Here is a 26,568-nt window from a genome sequence, read left to right on the forward strand (position 1 = left end):
ATGCCAATAAAATTGACATATAGTGAAATAAATAAATCCTATGAAAGATGCAATTCCCCAAAATCAAAGAACAAATCAGAAAAGAGAGGAGGAAGGAACACTTCCAAATTCAGTTTGCGAGTCAAACAAAGCAAAAGACATTATTAAAAAATTACAGACCAGTTACCTTTATAAACAGACGTGTAAACCTGTAACAAAATCTCAGTAAACATAATCAGCCATATATAAAAAGAATAATATATCATGCCCAAGTGGTTTCTATCCAGATATTCTAGTTGGTTTAACAATTTTTTTAGACAATGAATGTAATTAACATTTTTAACAGAATAGAAGAGAAAAATCATGTAATTACAATTGACGTGGAAAATGCATTTGACAGAATTCAACACATATTCATAATAAAAACTCTCAGGAAACTAAGAATAGAAAGGAATTTCCTCAAGGTGATAAGGAATACCTATGAACAACTTCCAGCTAACATTATACTTAATGGTGAAATGTTAAACTCTTTCTCTCTCAGACTGGGAGCAAGGGGAGGATGCGTGCATTCACCACTTCTATCTAACACTATATTAGAGGTCCTACCCAGTGCAATCGTCAAAGAATTGTCTTTATTTGTAAATGACATGGCTGCCTATGTAGAACATCTTTAAAAATCTTCAAAACAGCTGCTACAACTAATACACTGACCTAGTAGGGTTGTCAGATATAAGGTCATTATATGAAAATCAATTTATTTCTATAAACTAGCAGTGAATATTTAGCAAATGAAATTTTTTAAAAACACCACTTATAATAACATCAAAGTATAAACTGCTTAGAGACAAACCTAAAATATAAGTAAGACCTACGTGTTGACAATTATAAAACAACACTGAGAGATATTAAAGAATACCTAAATAAACTGACATATATACCATATTCATGGACCAGACACTCCCATAAAATAAGGATGGTTTTATGTATAAGCCTTGGTACTCATGATGATAAACAACTTTTTTTTAACCTGAAGAAATAGATACCTATTAAACAAAATCAGAATATACCCCTTTCCTTATTTAGTTTCTTTTCCCAAATGTTGATAAGCATTATGTTAAACTGACTTCTCCTCTCAGAATGAGAATAATAAATAATTCTGTAGAAAGAATGGAAATATTTTATATTAACAAATCAAATATTTAAACCAAGTGGAAAAATTTCTATATAAAGTTGATCAAGAAGAAATAGAAAACATGAATCATCCTACAGGCATTAAAAAAAAAAAAAAAGAATCAACTGTCAAAAAATTTTTCCGGGCTTCCCTGGTGGCGCAGTGGTTGAGCGTCTGCCTGCCAATGCAGGGGACACGGGTTCAAGCCCTGGTCTGGGAAGATCCCACATGCCGCAAAGCGACTAGGCCCGTGAGCCACAACTACTGAGCCTGCGCGTCTGGAGCCTGTGCTCTGTAACAAGAGAGGCCGCGATAGTGAGAGGCCCGCGCACCGCGATGAAGAGTGGTCCCCACTTGCCACAACTAGAGAAAGCCCTCGCACAGAAACGAAGACCCAACACAGCCATAAATAAATAAATAGATGAATAAAATTAAAAAAAAAAAAAAGAATGGCCTGTCTAAACAGGCTGTATACATCCTTTAAAAAAAAAAAAATTTTTTTTCCACCTCAGGCTTATATGATTTTACCTACAATTTCAATCAAATAGTCAAGAAAGGAGTAATTCCAATCGTACACAAATCTTCCACAGGAAAGAAAAGAAAGGCGCATTCCCTAACTTGTTTTATGAAGCTAATGTAACTATAAAATCAAAACTTGACAAGGACAATGCAATACAGAAAAATTATAGGCCAATGTTATTCATGAAAATAGATGGAAAAATCCTAAACAAAATAGCAGGAAGTCAGTTTTAACAATGTGTAAGGATAATATATCTTAAACAAGTTGGGCTTATTCCAACAATGCAAGATTGGTTTAACATTAGAAAAAAAAATGTTACCTATTTTTACATCAATATTTCAAAGAGAAATATATCATCTTCAATAGGTACAAAAGAAAGCAATAATATACTTCAGCATTCATATATGATAATAAAGCTTAACAAGCTGACAACTGAAAAAGAAACTTCCTTCTAAGGGTATCTACAAAAATCCTAAAGCAGAAATCATATATAATCATGACATATTCAAAAGTTTTCCCTTTGGTGAGTAACAAGATAATGATGCCAGGTATCAACATTTCCATTCAGTATTATACTAAAGCTCCTGGCCATTGGAATAAGTCAAAATGAATAAAATGTATCAAGGTACCAAAACTGGAAAGGTAGATTAAACTTTCATTACTTGTGGATCATATTATTGTGTACATAAAAAAATACAAGAAAATGTAGAAATGAGTAATTAAAATTGATAAGAGTTTAGCAAGATTGCTGGATTTAAAAATGGGGACAATAATGCACCATTCTTCAGGGACTGTTATGATACCTTCTCTCTTAAAATAAAAAATTGCTTTACTTGAATAGACAGAATACATGTGTGGTAAAAATCCAAACAGTACAAAAGAATAGAGAAGTGAGCATCTCCCACCTCCCTGTTCTGAGTCCCTGAAGCAATTACTATGATTAGATATGAAATCTTTCCAAATAAATTAGCATCATTACTGTGAAGTTCAATTGTATGGTAATTATCTACTGATTCTTTCCTCTTCTTATCTTGTTTGAGTTTAGGGTATCAAACAACTCTACTTCCAATTTGGAATCTCATCCTTGTTAAAGTGACAAGCTATATTTTATATTCAATTCTAAGCCCCTTGATCACCTAAGAGAGGTCTTTCGGCCTCTCTTACCAAAAAAAGCAGCTCCACAGAATTCACTTCTGTATTCTGGGACATATTAGTAATTGGCCATCAGAACGAAATGGGCCTAAATCTGTATCCCTAAAGTCAAATTAACAAAATATGCAGACAAACTATGCTATACAGACAGCTCAAGTGGCAGAGTGGAATAAACACAGTCACTGTAGTCAGATACACTTGAGTTCAAAGCTCTAACACTTCCAAACTATGTCATCTTGGACAAGTTACCAAACCTCTCTGACTCTCAGTCTCCTCAACTGTAAAATAAAACTGAGCTAATGAAAACTGAGCTAATAGAGCTAAGGGAAAGGAAAAGGGAAAAGGGAAAAGGGAAGAGGGAAGAGGGAAGAGGGAAGAGGGAAGAGGGAAGAGGGAAGAGGGAAGAGGGAAGGGAAGGGAGAAAAACTTGAGGGCTTCCCTGGTGGCACAGTGGTTAAGAATCCGCCTGCTAATGCAGGGGACACGGGTTCGAGCCCTGGTCCGGGAAGATCCCACGTGCCGCGGAGCAACTAAGCCCATGCGTCATAACTGCTGAGCCTGCGCTCTAGAGCCCGCGAGCCACAACTACTGAAGCCCGCGCGCCTAGAGCCCGTGCTCTGCAACAAGAGAAGCCACCCAATGAGAATCCCATGCACCGCAACGAAGAGTAGCCCCTGCTCGCCGCAACTAGAGAAAAGCCCGCACACAGCAACAAAGACCCAACACAGCCAAAAATAAAAATAAATAAATAAATTTACTTTAAAAAAAAAAAAAGAAAAGAAAAAAAGAAAAACTTGAGCTGAGTTGTTATGATTAAATGAGACACATATGTATCTGGCATATAGAATGCATCTTATAAGTGATTGTTTTTAAGTGAGGGAAAGTTCTTTTTAAAAAAGAGAAGGTAGTCAAAACTGTCAAAAATCATGAGAAGATGAAAGATTGTTTAATAATAATTGGTTATTAGATTTGGGCATTAGATGATATTAGTGACCTCAGAGGCAACTCTACCTAATGGTCAAAACTGTAGGATAAAGGGCCTTTGCACAAGTCCTTGGAGCTAACTCAGCCTTTAGAACTTAGCTTTGACAGAAGCTTCTGGAAAAAGCTTTCCCTCATCTCCAAGGTGATATGGTAATTCACCAAATTGCTTCTCCAGAGAGAATAAATGTCCATTATCCCAGCACTTTCAGGATATGATAGTGGCTTCACCATAAAGTTAATTTCATGCCATTTAAACTCATCTATCATTATCCATCAATTTATCATCATTAGGGTAGATATTACATGCCAAGCATTGTGCTGGTTACTGGGGTTCTGAAGATAAATGAGACATGATGTCTGATCTTGAGATTATAAACTAGAAGGGGAAATGGACTTTTAAAAAGAAAACTACTACGTGTATTATTATAGTATAAGAAATACAGAGTTCAAAGGGTAACTGAGGAAGCAAGAAGGAAAGGGTAACTGAGGAAGCAAGAAGGAAATGGACTTTTAAAAAGAAAACTACTACGTGTATTATTATAGTATAAGAAATACAGAGTTCAAAGGGTAACTGAGGAAGCAAGAAGGAAAGTGGGAGAGATGAGAGGTTTCACAGACAAGGCCACAAATGGAACATGGAAGAGTAATAGTTGAAATTTCTCAAGAGAATAGATGGAGGATATTTTAGGCAAAGGGACATGGTCATGGAAATGCCATGAGCTTGAAAGAAAAGGTGCTTTGGGGTGATGAGAAATTTTGAATCAGCCTGTGTATCAGTTGATGAGATAAGAACAACAGGTTGGGGTAAACATGCAAACTAACTCTCTTATACCAGAGTCAGGATTTTATTTATGGATAACAAGGAGTCAGTAGCAAGGAGAAGATAGGATTAGATTTACTCTTGGTGTTCTATTCCCTCAGTGATGTCTCAACCCCTGACCCCACGCCCCAGGCCCTAGGGTCATCCTTAATCCTATCCCTTAACAAAACTCTTCAATTCACATGTATTAAGTTCAGCAACTGAAATTCTTGGAAAAAGTAAAAAAAATAAAAAATTTAAGTTGTGTGCCAGTAGGTGGGAGATAATAACTGTATCCTCAAAATAGTTCAAAAGATTTTTTTTGAAGTGAATATATTGAAATACCTTTAAATAAACATGTTTGTAATATGTGAGGTCAACTTTAACATTTTTAAAAGGAAACTGAATACAGAAAAAATACTGATTAAATCGTTTAATAACCTATCTATCTGAACTCTCTACTTCTAATCTCCTTTCATTACAATGCACTCTACATAACTGCTATGAAAATATTCTCATGTGATAATCTCATCTCCCTGTACAGTGGGCTTTAGCAGCTTACTACTCCCTGTAGAAGATAGCCCAAACTTCTTTTTCTGTATGGCATTCCAGACTGTATACTCTGGTACCTCTCCAGCCTCATTCCCCAAGAGAGTTTCTATCGCAACTTCCTACGTGTACTATATTAAAAGTTTCCTACACATCTGCTACGGTTTCCCTTATCCACACCTTTGTTCACACTTTTCTCCAACCTGAAGGCAGTGTAGCAGAAAGAGTATGCGTTTTGGAGTAAGGTAGACCTGGATTCAAATTTCAACTCTACTACTCCTTATTCAGTTGTGTTCTCTTGGGTAAGTGAGTTAACCTCTCTGAACCTCAATTTCACTTGTAAACAGACATCAAAGTATATAACTTAAAAGATTTATAGTGATGATTTTGAATTAAGATAACACTTATTATATACTGCCTGGTTGGTAGTAACCAGATGCTGGTTTATGGTCTTCTGTCCAGATATGTCCTTTCATTGTCTTAAGCCTTCTGAAACTCTTTTTGTATTTATGAAGACCAGCACAAAAGCCAGTATCTTCATAAAGCCTTTTATAATTCTTCCATTTGGAAGTAATCTCTCCCCTCTAGGACCAATATTTTCAGTGATAATTCTCTTGTAAGGATTTCTTTCATTCAGGCTTATACCACAGTTATTTGTTTAAAAATATTTGTGTTTCCTAGGTTGTAAGCCATCTAAATGCAGACATTATATTTTTTACATTGCAAAATTAATATCTGATCAATTAACAACAAGTAGCTATCTAGCTATGTTGATTAATGTATAAAATATTGAAGATGACAGCAACATTTATTTATCAATAATCATTTACCTTGAGTTCCCCACGTATCTCAATACTTTCTATATATTTTCTAATTTTATTCCACAATATTATGTAGAAGATACCATTGTTCTGATTTCACAGAAGAGCAAACTGAGGCATGAAAAGGTTAGTAACTTTCCCAAAGGTTCAAAGCTAATATTTAGAGGAGAGAGGAAGGAAACCTGGCAACCTGACTCCAGTAATCTTAATCAGAACACCACCCTAAGACAGAACTTAGAAATGACACACGCCTCCACCCACCATTCAGATGTTTAAAGCATAACCTTGCTCAATAAGGATCTCAAAAATTTCAGAAACATTTTCTCCCCCAAAACAACTTTATGGTCTGTGTTATAAAACTAAGGAAGGAAAGTTCCTTGAAGCTCTTTTTTGGGGGGAAAAAAACACCTAGACATATAATCTTTAAAATTGAGTCTCTCTTTCAAGTGATAGAACACTATTAGTGACATGGCAAATGTGAAGTATACTGAAATACTATTCACATTTGTCCTCTAAAAGCAAGAGCTGCAGTTGAGATAGCTAGCAAAAACTAATGTAAGCGGTCTGTCTTCAAGTTTGTCCTACAGGCACTGAACTTTCTTCTTAAAGTGTTCACTAAGTTAAAACTGTACATGCGTTTAAGCCCTTTAGACAAGCACCTGACATGATGAAAAAGATAAATCACTATGTACGACATACAGTACCTGCAAATACAATTCCCTAGGGGACACAGAGAGGTGTAGAAGATGGCTGAATTTAATATTCTTCCTTAAAGATATACATATATCTTTAAGGAGGAATATTAAAAATATATGAAGAAAGAAGTATATAAAAATTTGAGATAACTAGCCTTCAAACAATAACAACCACATTATATCTGTTATATCACAATCTACCTTATATGTTAATTCCTTAATATTCTCTCTATAGAGGCTCATTCTCTTTTTTATGAACACAGATATCTTGTTTGCTCATTGCCAATGAAGAGTGTTAATTTGGAGTACGACTGCAGTGTTACTACAAATAAAAGACCATACATACTGCAGGTTCTTTTCATACCAAGGTTATAAACACAAAAATAGAAGTAGGGCCTTTTGCCTCACTTTTTTCTTTCTTTGAGGTGGGGTGAGAGGGTGGTAACATTTGTATTCAAAATGCATCTTGAAAATTAAAATGGCTTTTCTCCTCACGTAGGAGTTCATGGATTCTGTGTACAGCTGAATCTGATTTTCATTCAGGAACCTATAGCCACAGAACACTTTCAAATGAATTTGCCCTTTAAGCTTTTCTGTTTATTTATGACCTACAGTTGCCTTATGAGCATCCTCTTCCTCTCCTGTGAGATGAAATGCAAATATAATATGCAGAGATTCTTAGGAGGTTTTCTTCCATCAATGTTCTGTTCAGTGATACTATTCAATTGTCCAATTTTTCCACTCCTTTGTATTTCCTTCAAACCATCCCAAAGCCTTTATATACTTCCCTATGGTACCCTCTGATTTAAATACAAAGAAAGAAAATACTCCAAGTGCTCACATTTTGTTGCTTCACCTTATGGAGCTGTAGTGGATTTCCTGACAGGCAGAATCATTCTTCTATTAAAACCACTTATAGAGGTTCTCTTTTATCAAGTTTCTCTTGTTCTTTTTTTTTTTTTTTTTACCCAGGCTTTCTGTCTTCAGGGACGCCAGGACCCAGGGTCAGGCTTTGCACAGCTGTTTCACTTGTTCCACAAATAGTTACTGAGCTCAGTGTCAGGCTCTAGCTTCAGTGCTGGGGATGCAGCCATGAGCAAGGCAGATGGGGCCTGCCCTCAAGGTCTTTTTTTTTTAAATTTATTTTTTTATATAGCAGGTTCTTATCAGTCATCCATTTTATACACATCAGTGTATACATGTCAATCCCAATCGCCCAGTTCATCCCACCCCCACCCCCACCCCCTGCCGCTTTCCCCCTCTTGGTGTCCATACGTTTGTTCTCTACATCTGTGTCTCTATTTCTGCCCTGCAAACCGGTTCATCTGTTCCATTTTCTAGGTTCCACATATATGCATTAATATATGATACTTGTTTTTCTCTTTCTGACTTACTTCACTCTGTATGACAGTCTCTAGATCCATCCACGTCTCAACAAATGACCCAATTTCGTTCCATTTTATGGCTGAGTAATATTCCATTGTATATATGTACCACTTCTTCTTTATCCATTCGTCTGTTGATGGGCATTTAGGTTGCTTCAATGACCTGGCTATTGTAAATAGTGCTGCAATGAACATTGGGGTGCATGTGTCTTTTTGAACTATGGTTTTCTCTGGGTATATGCCCAGTAGTGGGATTGCTGGGTCATATGGTACTTCTATTTTTAGTTTTTTAAGGAACCTCCATACTGTTCTCCAGAGTGGTTGTATCAATTTACATTCCCACCAACAGTGCAGTCCCTTTTCTCCACACCCTCTCCAGCATTTGTTGTTTGTAGATTTTCTGATGATGCCCATTCTAACTGGTGTGAGGTGATATCTCATTGTAGTTTTGATTTGCATTTCTCTAATAGTTAGTGATGTTGAGCAGCTTTTCATGTGCTTCTTGGCCATCTGTATGTCTTCTTTGGAGAAATGTCTATTTAGGTCTTCTGCCCATTTTTGGATTGGGTTGTTTGTTTTTTTAATATCAAGCTGCATGAGCTGTTTATATATTTTGGAGATTAATCCTTTGTCCGTGGATTCGTTTGCAAATATTTTCTCCCATTCTGAGGGTTGTCTTTTCGTTTTGTTTAGGGTTTCCTTTGCTGTGCAAAAGCTCTGAAGTTTCATTAGGTCCCATTTGTTTATTTTTGTTTTTATTTCCATTACTCTAGGAGGTGGATCAAAAAAGATCTTGCTGTGAATTATGTCAAAGAGTGTTCTTCCTATGTTTTCCTCTAAGAGTTTTATAGTGTCCGGTCTTACATTTAGGTCTCGAATCCATTTTGAGTTTATTTTTGTTATGGTGTTAGGGAGTGTTCTAATTTCATTCTTTTACATGTAGCTGTCCAGTTTTCCCAGCACCACTTACTGAAGAGACTGTCTTTTCTCCATTGTATATCCTTGCCTCGTTTATCATAGATTAGTTGACCATAGGTGTGTGGGTTTATCTCTGGGCTTTCTATCTTGTTCCATTGATCTATGTTTCTGTTTTTGTGCCAGAGTTTCTCTTGTTTTTGGATCTCGGAGTTACACGCATTTCACTTTTGTCTGGATCTGATTTAACAGGAGAGTCCCCCAATTTACCCAGAGTGGTTATTTACCTTAATACAGACATAGATCTATGCTGCACATGGGGAGAGCCCACAGAAAGATATTCAAACATTGGTTCCAAGATGATCTCCAATGGTTTTTAAATAAATGCCACTGGTAAGACAAACAGTTTTTTTTTTGTCCCTGACCTTTCTTTCAGCATGTGGTTTTTCAGAAATGACTTAGTAAAAATGTAAGTAAATATGTCTAAGAGAGAATGACTACAAAACCACAATCTATTAATAAGAGGTCCTGCTCTTTAAAATGTTACAGTCAGCCTTCCTGCATTCTATAAAGGATGTAAAACTGAGTGAATTAGTTGTTTGAACTGTATTTTCAAGACAGACAATAAATAAAATTTGTGATCCTAGAACCTAAGGTTCTCAGTTTACTTATCTCATTGTCTCATTTTACTACCTTACAGAGATAGTTAAAAAACAAAACCAAAAAAAAAACAAAAACCAAAAAAAAAAAACAAAAAACAAACTTCTATCATCATCACATAACTATTTGTTGAGAACTATAGGCCAGTTACTTTGTTAAGGACTATATAAATTATTTCACTTAATCCACATACCAATCTGTTGTATCTATTACAGATATTAATCTATTTTTATCCTCAATTAACAAAGGAAAAACATGGTCTTAAAGGGACTTAATAACTTGTCCAAAACCACACACACAACTATAGCATAGCAAAGCCATGATCAACATATGGAGACTGATAAAATACACCAATTGATGGTTTTTAGCATATTGATTTGGTAAGTTTATCACATGACTGGCCCTGACCTGAATTTATAAACTCAGAAGGGAAGGAGAAAAGAGTCTTAGGTGAGCATTTGATATGTATGGGAGAACCTCATCTCTCAGACATTATATATGGATATTACATATCAAGTCTCATATATCTAGATTCCTAAAAGGCTTATTATATGAAGAATTTGGTCTTTTATTTATCTCCCCACAAGTATGATTTCAAGTAATATCATTAGAGAAAAGGACTTGGCCACAGAAATAAGGTGGAAGGGAGTATACTATGTAGTCAGTACAGACAGTGGCGGTGCCAGGCTAATACCCACCCCTCCAACCCAATTTAAGATCTTGGAGACTGGAGTTTCTTTGTCACAAGGGAACACTTTCAAGACTACCCAGTTAAACACAAATGCTCTCTTTCCTCCCCACTGGTATCCTTTCTTAGGATGATACTGGGTCCCTTTCTAATCCCAAACTATAAAGACTATTATGAATAGAAACATATAGTCATAATCTATGGTTAACAGAATAATGGGTCATTATTTTAGTAAAATATAATACCTTCATCACACTTCAACTCTTTTTGATTCATTTAAACAAATACCTACTCTTATAACTAACTTACCTAATAGGAGGAAATGAATTATACTGCTAATCGAAAGAACTTCTAGATTTGCTGGCTGGCTTATTATATTTTCAATTCTAAAATTCTTAAGCTTTATAAATAAGAGTTTTCTATAAATAATGAAAGTATTCCATGTTGAAGATTTTTTTATAATCATTCTAAGACAAGGTGGACCACATATTTTTATGGCAAACAGATGGTGTTCTAGGTGCTGGATATCTCTTACATTGCATGACTAGATTTAAGAAACAGCAGCATTAATCAGCCAGAAGACATAAGTGCATATGAAATTCAAATTTTATCTAAAGGTAAAAGAGCCGAAGGTGATCATGAATATAAACACAAAATGATAGCCCATTAAATTTTACCACTGGAATCTGTCTCTACCAAATAAGTATGAAAATCAGCATTCATTAAACATAATTTGGTATAACGTGCTTCTCTCTCTGGGAATACAGCCATATACACATATACAGATTAGTCTAGTGAGTATAATTTCTTTGTAGGGCTTCCTCTAAGATGTTTGGCTATTTTGAAAGTCTAACTTAATACAGCAAGAACTTACTCAAACTTCAAAGTAGTAAAAAATCATGTCTAAGTGTCCATTTGGAAAGATATGCACGTATAGACAGAAACACACAGCACACACAGACACACAGACACACAGACACACACACACACAGAGGACCTACCTACACCAGAATCACCAGATTACCATATTTCCTCTCTGCCCCCAACTTACTTGTTTTCTGATAAGACGTAATCGTTTTATTTGGTATCTGTAGGAACTTGCATTCACAATTAGAACACACCTAACATGTACTGTTATCAGGGGTGGTTATCAAAAATATTTTAAAAACTTTAGCCAGACTCATCAAGTAAAAAAGAAAAAGGGCCCAAATAAATAAAATCAGAAATGAAAGAGAAGTTACAACCAACACTAAAGAAATAACAAAGGATCATAAGAAATTACTATGAACAATTCTACACTAATAAAATGGACAACACAGAAGAAATGGATAAATTCCTAGAAATGTACAATCTCCCAAGACTGAATCAGAAAGAAATACAGAATATGAACAGACCAATTACCAGTAATGAAATTGAATCAGTAATAAAGAAAATTCCCAACAAACAAAAGTCCAGGATCAGATGGATTCACATGTGAATTCCACCAAACATTTAAAGAAGAATCAATGCCTATACTTCTCAAACTATTCTAAAAAACTGAAGAGGAAGGAATGCTTCTGAAAGCATTCTACAAGGCCAGCATCACCCCAAAACCAAACCCAGACAAAGGTATCACAAGAAAAAGAAAATTACAGGCCAGTATCACTGATGAACACAGCTGCAAAAATCCTTGACAATATATTAACAAACTGAATTCAACAATACATTAAAATGATCATATAGCATGAACAAGTGGGATTTATCCCAGGGACACAAGGATGGCTCAGTATCTGCAAATCAATGTGCACAACACATGAACAAACTGAAGAAGAAAAATCATACGATCATCTCCATAGATGCAGAGAAAGCTTTTGATGAAATTCAACATACATTTACCATAAAAACTCTCAACAAAGTGGGTACAGAGGGAACATATCTCAACATAATAAAGGCCATATAAGACAAACCTACAGCCAACATCTTACTCAACTGTGAAAAACTGAACGCATTTCCTCTAAGATAAGGAACAAGACAAGGATGCATACTTTTGCCACTTTAATCCAACATAGTATTGGAAGTCCTAGCCATGGCAATCAGAGAAGAAAAGGAAATAAGGAATTCAAATTGGAAAGAAGAAGTAAAACTGTCACTGTTTGCAGACGACATGATACTATACACAGAAAATCCTAAAGATGTTACCAGAAAACTACTAGAGCTAATCAATGAATTTGGTAAAGTTGCAGGATACAAAATTAATATAGAGATGTCTGTTGTGTTTCTACCTATAAATAATAAACGATCACGAGACTGAACCAGGAAGAAATAGAAAATATAAACAGACCAATCACAAGCACTGAAATTGAGACTGTGATTAAAAATCTTCCAACAAACAAAAGCCCAGGGCAAGATGGCTTCACAGGCGAATTCTATCAAACATTTAGAGAAGAGCTAACACCTATCCTTCTCAAACTCTTCCAAAATATAGCAGAGGGAGGAACACTTCCAAACTCATTTTACGAGGCCACCATCACCCTGATACCAAAATCAGACAAAGATGTCATAAAGAAAGAAAACTAAGGCCAATATCACTGATGAACATAGATGCAAAAATCCTCAACAAAATACTAGCAAACAGAATCTAACAGCACATTAAAAGGATCATACACCATGATCAAGTGGGGTTTATCCCAGGAATGCAAGGATTCTTCAATATATGCAAATCAATCAATGTGATAAATCATATAAACAAATAGAAGGAGAAAAACCATATGATCATCTCAATAGATGCAGAAAAAGCTTTCGACAAAATTCAACACCCATTTATGATAAAAACCCTCCACAGAGTAGGCATAGAGGGAACTTACCTCAACATAATAAAGGCCATATATGACAAACCCACAGCCAACATCATTCTCAATGGTGAAAAACTGAAACCATTTCCACTAAGATCAGGAAGAAGACAAGGTTGTCCACTCTCACCACTATTATTCAACATAGTTTTGGAAGTTTTAGCCACAGCAATCAGAGAAGAAAAAGAAATAAAAGGAATCCAAATCGGAAAAGAAGAAGTAAAACTGTCACTGTTTGCAGATCACATGATATTATACATAGAGAATACTAAAGAGGCTACCAGAAAGCTAGTAGAGTTGATCAATGAATTTGGTAAAGTAGCAGGATACAAAAATAATGCACAGAAATCTCTTGCATTCCTATACAATAATGATGAAAACTCTGAAAGAGAAATTAAGAAAACACTCCCACTTACCGCTGCAACAAAAAGAATAAAATACCTAGGAATAAACCTACCTAAGGAGCAAAAGACCTGTATGCAGAAAACTATAAGACACTGATGAAAGAAATTAAAGATGATACAAACAGATGGAGAGATATACCATGTTCTTGGATTGGAAGGATCAATATTGTGAAAATGACTATACTACTTAAAGCAATCTACAGATTCAATGCAATCCTTATCAAACTACCAACGGCATTTTTCACAGAACTAGAACAAAAAATTTCACAATTTGTATGGAAACACAAAAGACCCCGAATAGCCAAAGCGGTCTTGAGAAAGAAAAACGGAGCTGGAGGAATCAGGCTCCCTGACTTCAGACTATACTACAAAGCTACAGTAATCAAGACAGTATGGTACTGGCACAAAAACAGAAATATAGATTAATGGAATACGATAGAAAGCCCAGAGATAAACCCACGTACATATGGTCACCTAATTTATGACAAAGGAGGCAAGGATATACAATGGAGAAAAAAACAGCCTCTTCATTAAGTGGTGTTGCGAAAACTGGACAGCTACATGTAAAAGAATGAAATTAGAACACTCCTAACATCATACAAAAAAATAAACTCAAAATGGATTAAAGACCTAAAGGTAAGGCCAGACACTATAAAACTCTTAGAGGAAAACATAGGCAGAACACTCTATGACATAAATCACAGCAAGATCCTTTTTGATGCACCTCCTAGAGAAATGGAAATAAAAACAAAAATAAACAAATGGGACCTAATGAAACTTAAAGGCTTTTGCACAGCAAAGGAAACCATAAACAAGATGAAAAGACAACCCTCAGAATGGGAGAAAATATTTGCAAATGAAGCACTGACAGAGCATTAATCTCCAAAATTTACAAGCAGCTCCTGCAGCTCAATATCAAAAAAACAAACAACCCAATCCAAAAATGGGCAGAAGATCTAAGTAGACATTTCTCCAAAGAAGATATACAGATTGCCAACAAACACATGAAAGAATGCTCAGCATCACTAATCATTAGAGAAATGCAAATCAAAACTACAATGAAGTATCACCTCACACCAGTCAGAATGGCCATCAACAAGAAATCTACAAACAATAAATGCTGGAGAGGGTGTGGAGCAAAGGGAACCCTCTTGCACTGTTGGTGGGAATGTAAATTGATACAGCCACTATGGAGAACAGTATGGAGGTCCCTTAAAAAACTAAAAATAGAACTACCATACAACCCAGCAATCCCACTACTGGGCATATACCTTGAGAAAACCATAATTCAGGAAGAGTCATGTACCACAATGTTCACTGCAGCACTATTTACAATAGCCAGAACATGGAACAACCTAAGTGTCCATCGACAGATGAATGGATAAGCAAGATGTGGCACATATATACAATGGAATATTACTCAGCCATAAAAAGAAACGAAATTGAGTTATATGTAGGGAGGTGGGTGGACCTAGAGTGTGTCATAGTGAAGTAAGTCAGAAAGAGAAAAACAAATACAGTATGCTAACACATATATATGGAATCTAAAAAAAAAAAAAAAAAAAAAAGGTTCTGAAGAACCTAGGGGCAGGACAGGAATAAAGATGCAGACGTAGAGAATGGACTTGAGGACACAGGGAGTGGGAAGGGTAAGCTGGGACAAAGTGAGAGAGTGGCATGGACTTATATATACTACCAAATGTAAAACAGATAGCTAGTTGAAGTAGCCACATAGCACAGGGAGATCAGCTCAGTGCTTTGTGACCACCTAGAGGGGTGAGATAGGGAGGGTGGGAGGGAGATACAAGAGGGAGGAGATATGGTGATATATGTATATGTATAGCTGATTCACTTTGTTATAAAGCAGAAACTAACACACTATTGTAAAGCAATTATACTCCAATAAAGATGTTAAAAAAAAAACTATCAGAACGAGAAATTAAGAAAACAATTCCATTTACAATTGCATCAAAAAGAATAAAATACTTGGGAATAAATCTAACTAAGGAGGTTTAAAAAAAACAAACAAACATGTATTTGGAAAACTATAAGACACTGATAAAAGAAACTGAAGATGATACAAACAAATGGAAAAATATACCATGCTCATGGATTAGAGGAATATTGTTAAAATGGCCATACTAACCCAAGGCAATCTACAGATTCAATGCAATTCCTATCAAAATAGCAATGGCATTTTTCACAGAACTAGAACAAAAACTTCTAAAATTTGTATGGAAACACAAAAAACTCCAAAGCAATCTTGAGAAAGAAGAACAAAAGCTAGAGGTATCATGCTCCTTGATTTCAAAGTATGCTAGAAATTTACAGTATGGTCCTGGCATAAAAACAGATATAGATCAGTGGAACAGAATAGAGAGCCCAGAAATAAACCCACACTTATATGGTCAATTATTCTATGACAAAGGAGGGAAGAATATACAATGGGGAAAAGAAAGCCTCTTCAGTAAACAGTGTTGAAAACACTGGACAACTAAATGCAAAAAAATCAAACTGGACAACTTTCTCACACCATACACTCAAAATGGATACAGACTTAAATGTAAGAGCTAAAACCATAAAACTTGTGGAAGAAAACATAGGCAGTATGCTCTTTGACTTCAGTCTTAGCAATATTTTTTTGGATATGTCTCCTCAGATGAGGGAAAGAAAAGCAAAAGTAAACAAATGGAACTATATCAAACTAAAAAACTTTTGCATAGTGAAGGAAACTAGCAACAAAACAAAGTGGCAGCCTACTGAATGGGAGAAGATGTTTGCAAATTATATATCTGATATGGGTTAATATCCAAAATATACAAAGAACTAATACAACTCAACATTGAAAAATAACAATCTGGTTAAAAAATGAGCAGTACACCCGAACTTACATTTTTCCAAAGACGACATAAAAATGGCAAACAGACACATAAAAAGATATAATCACTAGTCATCAGGAAAATGCAAATAAAAGCCACAGTGACATATCACTTCACACCTGTCAGAACAGCTATTATTAAAAAGAGAACAAATAATTGTTGGCAAGGATGTGGAGAAAAGGGAACCTTCCTGCGTCATTGATGGGAATGTAAACTGGTCTAGCCACTATGGAAAACAGTATGGAAAACAGTTCCTCAAAAATATTAACAACTTAACTACCATACGATCCAGCAATTCCACTTCGAAGTATTTTCCTACAGGACACAAAAACACTAATTTGAAAAGATATATGCACCCCCATGTTCACTGCAGCATTATTTACAATAGCAAAGACATGGAAGCAACCTAAGTGCCCATCAATAGATGAATGGATAAAGATGTGGCATGCACACACACACACACAATGGGATATTACTCAGCCATAAAAAAGAATGAAATCTTGCCATTTGCGACAACATGGATAGATCTAGAGGGTAGTATGCCAAACAAAATAAGTCAGATAGAGAAAGACAAATACTGTATGATTTCCCTCATATGTGAAAGGTAAAAAACAAAACAAAGGAACAAACATAACAAAACAGAAACAGATTAACAGGTACAGAGAACAAACCTGTTGTTGCCAGAGTGGAGGGGGGTTGGAGGATGAGTGAAACAGGTAAGGGAGATTAAGAGGTACAAACTTCCAGTTATAAAATAAGTGAGTCATGGGATTGTAATATTCAGCACAGGAATATAATCAATAATATAATAACTTTGTATGTGACAGATGTTAACTAGACTTATCATGGTGATCATTTTGTAATGTATGAAAATATCAAATCACTATGTTGAACACCTGAAACCAATGTAATATTGTAAGTCAATTATACTTCAATAAAAAAAAAATTTAACAACAGGCATAGGCACCAACCTATCATAAAAAATCGTACAGCTATACCATTACATATCTGATTGTCCCTGTTTTTAGTATATCCTTGGCCATAAAAGTGCAGAGCAAAAATAACATAAGTGAGTAAAAAATCATGAAATGGTTTATTAAAATTAAGATCAGAGTAGACTAAGGACTTCTAAAGAGCCTAGAAAAATAAGACTACTTATTCAACAATGGTCTAATGCAATAAACGGTCAGAATCAGAAATTTGGGATTTCAGAACCACCACCAAGGATTCTCACACAATTAGTTATAAATAAACCCAGCAATGGCTTACATACCCTGGTGCTGTATATCACACCTCAGTGCATTAGAAATGCCACGGCAGCTCCTCCCCCTGTTCCCGTACCCCTCCCCACAACTTACTGCAGAACACACACGATGAAAAACTAAGATTTCAAATTTAGTACTACGTTAATACTTGGTAGCAAGCTTTTCCCCGGAAACAGTCATTCCTGAAATTTGGTTATAGACTTATAAGATTACATAAACTGTATTTTGGAAAAATCACTTTCTTAATGACAAATCAATTCTTAGTGATTCATGGAAGCTAACTCTAAATAGCTTCATATCTAAAATATTGACTGACCTTTACTGATAACCCTGGATTAGTTAAGCCAATGTGGTCCCTCAGAAAAATAATATTTCTGTGTTCACTCTACTTCCTGGTTATAGTTTCCTTAATCAAACAAAAAAATAATAATATCTATTTTGTAGAAACGGTAATATACCTCAAAAACTAGTTAAGATGGATGCAGAAGTAACCACACCTGGTAGTCTGTTAATAATGTAGTACACTTAATCAGTAGAGATAGTAAACAAAATGGCAAGGAAAGCAGTACTTGGAGTGCTGGTTTTAAAGGCTGTATGGAGGGGAACGATCAGACTTAGCCAGCTGTCCTAAGCCAGACAGAGACCTCCATGTTAATGTAGGATCACTGCAATTTGTAGACAAAAGGCATTTTTTCATTTGTCCACATGGTTGGTTCCTGCAGGTTCCATTTTTGCTGTGCTTCATTATTAAGAAGACTTTTGTTATCCAGTCTTTTCTATACCAACCTCCTGTCTGCATCAAATCCTCATTTTAAATACACTTTAATGCATTCAAATAAGCTACAGGAAAAACAAAAACAAAACCCCCCAAAAAACACCATGATTCAGAGAATAGAAAGATTAAAAAGGTACACTTAGGATACAAACTCAAAATGATCCTTATTCAGGAAGAAAAGGTTGTAAAAACCATGTACAAGAGAAAGAAGATTGAGATACACAAGAATATCACATCATTTTCACAACCCTTCCTTCGTTCCAAATCTTTCCTAAGTCTTCTCCCTTCTCACCAAGCAGCCTAATCAACTTAATTTTCCTTGCAATGCCAGACAACTTCCCTCATGTATCAATACCTCTTGACCTTGGAAGCACTCCTGAATAAAGCTTGAGAACAATGTGCTTGCAATGGCATATCTGACAGGGAAAAATGACCCTTTATTGCTGATTAATATAAAGGAGGGTCTCCGAGTATGGAACTATGCATTTCTAAGGGCGCTATTTGCAAAATTCCTCTAGAGTACTCTGGCAAAGCTGTTCCAAGAATTCTGTACTATTTTAGGAATACCATGTAACAACAGTAGAAACACCCATTAATTTAAGACAAGGAGAACTGGACCTGCATTTTGGTTCTGCCATAGTACTGTCCAACCCTCTTAGAAACTCAATTTCTTCAACTATAAAACAGATAATCTTAAGTACTTCACAGAATTTTTATGAAGACTCAAAGAAAACACAGTAACTTACCTAACCAAAAAAGATTTGGCATATTTTAGGCACCAAACAAATAAGTGGCAGTTTTTCTTATTAAGACGTTGTAACCTAAATTTCTTTACAATTAAAGGGCAGTTTTCTCAAGTATGACTGTACTACTGTATTGTTTTCATCACCAGATTTATGATCTTATAAAATTGATTAAAAACATAATGTATGCTCTCCAGATTAAGACTTAAATTTTATCTTAACTGTAACTCTTTCCTAGAAAACGAAGTAGCTTTTCTTATAGCAGTTGCTAGTGTTGACATTTTTTGCTCTCAAAGTAGAAGCAAGAAATATAACTAAGGCAACACTAATGAAGTACAACCTTAGAGAAAAATATACTTGAATGACAGCTGGTACAGTACATTCTATAAGTGCATGAGTACCTGTGAGAAACCAGAAACCAAGGAAATGAAATGGTTAAGAGAGGGATAGAAAAGTAGGGGCTGTGTTGGGACAGGATGAGAGGATTTAGATAAATGGGAGAGAGAGGACAAGGCAGTATAGTTATATAAGGAACAATGATGAGCACAGGTTCAGAGGTAAAAATAGGAATAGGATGGGACAGTGAAGAAAATTTTCTAATAAATGTTTTGTGCTTAAAAAAAAAACAGAAATAAGGTTGGACAAGTAGCATTATTCTAGATTCTTGAAAATCTTGAACACAGGCAACAGTTTAGATATGATGCCTAAGATCAAATACACAAGGAAAGAGGAATCATTAAAGAAGCAGAGAGAGGGGCTTCCCTGGTGGCGCAGTGGTTGAGAATCTGCCTGCCAATGCAGGGGACATGGGTTCAAGCCCTGGTCTGGGAAGATTCCACATGCCGCGGAGCAACTAGGCCCGTGAGCCACAATTGCTGAGCCTGTGCGTCTGGAGCCTGTGCTCCGCAACAAGAGAGGTCGCGATAGTGAGAGGCCCGCACACCACGATGAAGAGTGGCCCCCACTTGCTGCAACTAGAGAAAGCCCTCGCACAGAAACGAAGACCCAACATAGCCATAAATAAATACATAAAATTTAAAAGAATGATGAGTAATTTAAAAAAAAAAAAAAAAAAAGCAGAGAGAGGAGTAACAATTAAAAATCACGTCTATGATTATACTTATTTTAAAGGCTGACCTCTTAATTCATTACTACTAAATTTAATTCTGAGCTAACCTTTGAATCAGTTCTTCTATCATATTTTTTTCCATAATTGGAATTGGATTTTTTAAAGGCTCATATTTAATAATGAGGGCAAAATATAATTTTTTTTACTAGATAAAGGTATCTGAAGTGAAAAAGATAAAATAATTGACAAGTTCAGGTAATATATTTATCAAATTTTCCCCTAATTTTTAATGAGGGCCAAATATACAAGTTGGAGTTACATGCAAATATTGAGTTTGAAAGAAACTTTTCTGGATCAATCAAAGGCAATAGTAATAAGCAATGTTTAACTCTATCTGAATTCCTCTGTAAAATTATTAAGGACATAAAGGGATTAGAAGTAATCTATGGGAGTGGGGGTAAAAGAAGAAACAGGAATGAGGAGACGAAATGCAAAAATGAATGAAAAGAGACAAATATAGGAGATATTTGAAAAAAAGTATTGTTGTTTGATGAATAATTAGAAGAAAAGATAGGTTGATAAAATCTAATTTGTTAAATTCAATAAATATTTACAAAGCAAATATAAAAAGGGGGAAAAACTCAAAAACTGATATCTTACAGCACTTTACTACATATGAATTCCATGAGTAGTGTGTTAAAAATGGAGGTTCTGGAGCTTCTGGTTTGGTGATACATGGAAGTGATGAGAAGATGGCTTGCACAGAGAGGGCACGGAAGCCCCATGCCTTACACCCCCACCAATACCTTTCCCTATGCGTCTTTTCCACTTGGCTGTTCCTGAGTTGTATCCTTTATCATAAATTGATAAACATTTGGTCAAATTAGGCTGATTAAACGTAAGGATGTGCAGCCTTTTGGGAGATAGATCTTTGTCTTTTGGGAGATAAATCTTTCACTTAAAGCTTTGATCAGCTTTAAGATCCTGATTTTCCACAAGCACCAGAAGAATGTTCTAGCCTTTATTTCTGCCACTGAGGAGATCAACAAGAACCCCAGCCTACTACCCAATGCTTCCCTTACAGTTGGTCTTTAGAGCTTCCAAAGTGACCAACTTCCAAAGGAACCTTGGAAAGCCTCCTATGTGGCTCTTGGAAGGGTTTGAGATAGTACCTAATTACTTCTGTGAAATGAAGAACAGGTCTGCGGTGGTCACTGTTAGAAACACTTTAAAAACACTTTTCTTCCCCCTTCCCAGATGAAAACACTATTGGATCTCTATAAATTTCCACAAGGCTGATTATGTAGGGAATGAAAATCTGCTTCTTTCATGTAATTCTAGGCTTTTTAATAAAATGAAAGAGAATTATGCATCCCATAAAAAAAACAACAACAAAAAATGGAGCTTCCTGGGTCTCTCCCTCAAACTCTGGCTTAGTAAGTCTGGGGTTTAGAAATTTGCATTTTTAATACATAACCCAGGTAATTAGTAATTCTGAAGTAGATGATCAGTAGACCATACTTTGAAAAACACTAGTATAGATACTGGAAACTGTCTATAAATGTTGAAGTCAAAGAAAGGAGAAATCTGCATCTTTCTACTTTTGGTCAGGGGGCTGGTGAGAGGCAAGTAGAGAGAAAAGATTTACTTGTTTGTCTGTTTGTTTGTTTTAATTTACTGAGTGCCTATTTACCAGATCCCATGCAAGGCCAACATAATACCAAGATAAACAGGACAAGACTTCTTAACCTATGAAAGCTTTTGAGTTCAATGAGAATGATTATACATGTAAAGGTTATTCGTAATACTTTTACAAACCTATATAAATTTATTTGGTTAAAAGATATTATATTCAGTACTGGTATTTGAATTACACAAGTGACTCACAGAAATTTAGAAGTAAAGTTAACTTCCCAAATGGAAATCTATGAGAATTTAAAAGAAATAAAATGGAATGGGAAACAATATTGGGTTGTTACCTATACTAGTGTAGTTTACATACACTAGTAATTGTCTTATTCTTCTCTTTCCTTTCAGTCTCCTATTCCCATATTTTAAACTAGTCCATGAAAGTGTAAAGTACATGAAATCAGCACAACTTCACAGAATACAGTTTTGAACTCTTTGCCTACTTTTTCAAGTGACATTATACCCCCAAAGCGTTCAAGTAAATCTGAGGTAAAGAGTTTATTGAATAATGAAAATTATTCAAAAAATGTTGACCTTTACTGTATGCAGAGCCACAAGTTCTTGAACATTACACATTTAAAGATATTTACTGTTTATGAAGTGATGGGTAAAAAAAAGATAAGAGCTGTTCTTATAGGGTAACTCTGTAAGATTTAGAGATAAGGAAAAATACAATGGACTTCTTTATGAATCAGGAGCTCCCTGTCACCAAAAGTGTTCAAAAAGTTTGAAGGATACTCCATTAGAAATATGATATAAATCATTTCAACGATGGGCAAAAGGTACGGCTAGATCAATCAAATGGCAGCCATCCACTCAAAGAACGCGCCACTACTTTTGTGGCTACAAAACCCAGCACTGTACTTAAAGGGCTTCCAGTCTAATGACATTACAATATGTAACAAAGAGAGGTGCAGGAAAGGGTAACTAGGCACAGTGAGCAGCACAGTCAAAGGCACAAAGGTTAAAAATCCAAAAAAACAAACTAAAAGCTCCATCAGGGGTGTTTGAGGACCTATAAGCAGTTCAGTGTTGCTGAGGTATAAAATAATGTCTATGCACGTGGTAGGTGACCATACTGGAGAGGTAGGTGGGGGGCCTGATGAAGGAGGGTGTTGTTAGATGTCACATCAAGAAGCTTAGATTTTATTCTGTAAGCATTGGGACTCCACTGAAGGAGTTTAAGCAGCGCAGGGTAAATGAGCCTGGGACTACTGAGAAGTAACTGCAGGGAATGATGAAAGCCTGAATTAGTGGTGTCAGAGTAGCAGGGGTAGAAATGGATGATGGATTCAAGATATGTCAAAAAGAAAATGAGATCGCATTTGTGCTTAGATCACATACCAAAACTTAAGACTCCAGTTTTTAATGGTTAAAACTTTGTACTTGAATAAATTTGATTTTGAATTTATAAAATGCCAAAGAATAGGACTGTGCTTAATAAAATTAAAAAAAATCAATCCAACATTTCCTGTGATAGTAAATCATAGCAATAGCCTATATTATTGGAATTTCTACAGCAATTCATAAGTAGAATGCCAAATTGGCATGAATGTGTGTCTTCACACCTGTCAGCTGCATAAAATAAATCTAGCAAATTTTTATAGAAACACCCAATATTTGAGATTAAATAATTAAAAAGTTCCTAATGGTTAAGATCAGGTCACATCACAATTTCTGGATAGCCTAAATATTTTCCTCACACTTTTAAAATTCTTGCCTCTGGCTAAATTTATATTGAGACTTTCATTAGAAAACTAATTTTAAATAGATGATTCCATTGCCACTGCCAATTCAGATCCTGGATTGCCTTTTGTAATTGAGATTACTTTTGTCACTAGACTGAATGATTTACATGTGATATGGGGGGTGGTGGTGGTTACGGATGGATATATACTATAAATCATATTTTGAAAAAGTAATCATTTCTAAAATGTTACAAGAAATAAAACATCTATTTACTCTTAACATAGTTCTGAAATATGCTGACAATACACAAGTTTAAAGAGCAAGAACAGAAGTCTATGATAACTGATTATTAAAAACCCCTTGTATTTATTTATATCTGTAGATGTCATACGAGTCTTAAAAACTAGAAAGCTGAGCTTAGAGATGGAGAAACCTGGAAAGAGTACTGCTCCTGTGCTTACGACAAGAGCTAGACAACCTCAAATTAATGACATTTCTTGAAACTACTAGAGAACTGAGTCACAGGCACAATAAGCTAAAATGAGAAGAAACTGGCAGCTGCGGGGAGAGACAATACCAGAGTATTTGCTTACCTGGCACAGAAATAGTTGGATAAGCCGGTAGGGAGATTAATGTTTAAGAAAATGCTACAGGGTAGCTGGCATGAGCACGTGAGGCCCCTGCTGCTGTAAACAGTGTGTGTATGGGGCGGCGGGGGGCGGGCGGTACAATCCTCTTCAAACTTTTCCTCCATGAACCCCACCAGGGAAGACTGGAGAGAATCCTGAGAAACCTCATGTGGTGTTGGCTGGAGGAAGGGACTAGCGACCCTCTCCTAAAACCACCCTGGTGCGCATCTACTATGTCTCTACCATGTCCCACTTGTTTTGAGAGGAATGAAAATGGAACTTTATGTACTTAAACAGAAAAAAGAATCTTACTGAAAAATATGTGTGTAACTGGTCACGCAAAATGTAGTTACTGTATTTTCTTAACCACTGACCTACTAAGTTTTCCAAGGAAGGATCTTTTGTTTCAAGATTATTACATCAAAAAACTCATGATAATGCAAAGCAGTTAGTAAGGCAATTATGCACACAACAATAAATGATTTTCCATTTACAAAAACAGCAAGTATATAAAAAAGCCAATATACATAAATAGCTCAATATCCTTTTTTGTTACTTTTTACCTATATAACACAAACATTTCACTTCACAATCTTTTTTTTATATTCCCTATAAATACTTGCAGAATCTATCACCAGGCATACTGAATCAACAGACTGTAAGACAGGACACAATTATAGATACAGTCCTTTTATTTCAAATTCAGATATTTCACTATAAACGATTCTTCCTACAAAGCTCCTGTTACAAGTTAAAACATGCTTTATATTTATTCAAAGTTATATTAATAACTCTTGGCATAACCCTATAAAATATACCTTTAAAGATAGCTAATTGAGGTTGAAACTTATTTTCACAAACACATTTAATATCTTAGATGGGAAAAAAAGGTATTTTGAATCTAAAAAAATGATACTGAGATAGGAGGTAGATGGGGCCCTGGGCTGGACAGCTGGAGTTTGTTGAGCGGAGTAAATTGGAGCTTTGTTTTCCCTGACACTCCAAAGACAAAGTTAGGGCCAGAGCTGAGCTCTGCTAGAGTAAAGAGATAATAAGACGACCACATCTATTACCTCCCCAACTGCACATGTGCAGAAAAGCTCCTCAGGGGTCAAAAAGGGAGGGGAACGACCCCATAATAAATGTTGTCAAATCTCCCACAGGCCTCTGCACTGAAATCCATCTTGGCAAAAAGATGTGCATGCATGTTGGAGAGATTTCTAGGGCAGGTCAGGTGTGAAAAAAGAAACAAGATTAACTGGCCAAAGGTAAACAAAGACCTGGAAGAACTGCCCTATATAAATGAGTTAACCCCTTCTTTACTGTGCTCCTCATTAGGGAGGACACCCACACCCTTTCTCTCTAGGTGTGTATTTCTGCCTTGCTTCTATCTTAAATAAATAAACTGTTTCTCTGTGTGCTCTCCCGCATGTTATGCTCTGTCTCTAATAATAAACTTTGTGCCTGTTTTTGCCTCTTTGAGAAATTCAGTTTTCAAATGGGCAAGAGCCGGGGGAACTTTGCTTCCAGCCTCTAGCCCCTGGTGGTCTAGTGGCTAGGATTCCTGGTTTTTTCAGCCAGGCCACCCAGGTTCAATTTCTGGGCAGGGAACTAAGACCCTGCTTCAAGACCACTTGCTGCTGTCTCTTCGAGATCAATACAAATCAACTTATTCACAAAACATAAACAGACTCACAGATATAGAGAACAAATCTGTGGTTACCAAAGGGGAAGGGAGGGGAGGGTAAATTGGGTATCTGGGTTTAACAGATACACACTACAAACTAGTATATATAAAATAGATAAACAACAAGAACCTACTGCATAGTACAGGGAACTATAGTCAATATCTTGTAATAATCTATAATGGAAAAGAAGCTGAAAAGGAATACATATATATATATATATATATGTATACACACACACACACACATATACATGTATATGTGTAACAATCACTTTGCTATACACCTGAAACACTGTAAATCAACTATATTTCAATTCAACTTTTTAAAAAAATAATGTAAACTTCAAAGTGAGGGCAGAAAAAATATTTATAATTTTTAATAATTGGTATTGCTAGTACAATTTAATTCACAGCCCTATCAAGACAACTTGCCAGACTACATTTTTTCAGCACTGATTTTTAATTACTAATGTTTTGATCCCTTTTTGGAACCCAATAAAAGCAATAAACTCTCTTTCTAGAAAAATAATTACATGGACATGACAAACTTTTTCATACGCTTTTAGTGGGACCTGAAGATCCTTGTGGGGTGC

General features: G+C 35.7%; 1 protein-coding gene and 1 non-coding gene across 5 annotated transcripts in view; both read right to left on the minus strand.

Moving 5' to 3' along the window:
* Positions 1-26,568, minus strand: part of COP1 (COP1 E3 ubiquitin ligase) — a 269,081-nt gene that overhangs the window by 22,037 nt on the left and 220,476 nt on the right. The window lies entirely within an intron of this gene.
* Positions 18,284-18,424, minus strand: LOC118887414. The gene has a single exon (XR_005017993.1).

Source organism: Balaenoptera musculus, chromosome 1 (genome assembly GCF_009873245.2).
Source record: "Balaenoptera musculus isolate JJ_BM4_2016_0621 chromosome 1, mBalMus1.pri.v3, whole genome shotgun sequence".
Taxonomy (NCBI): domain Eukaryota; kingdom Metazoa; phylum Chordata; class Mammalia; order Artiodactyla; family Balaenopteridae; genus Balaenoptera; species Balaenoptera musculus.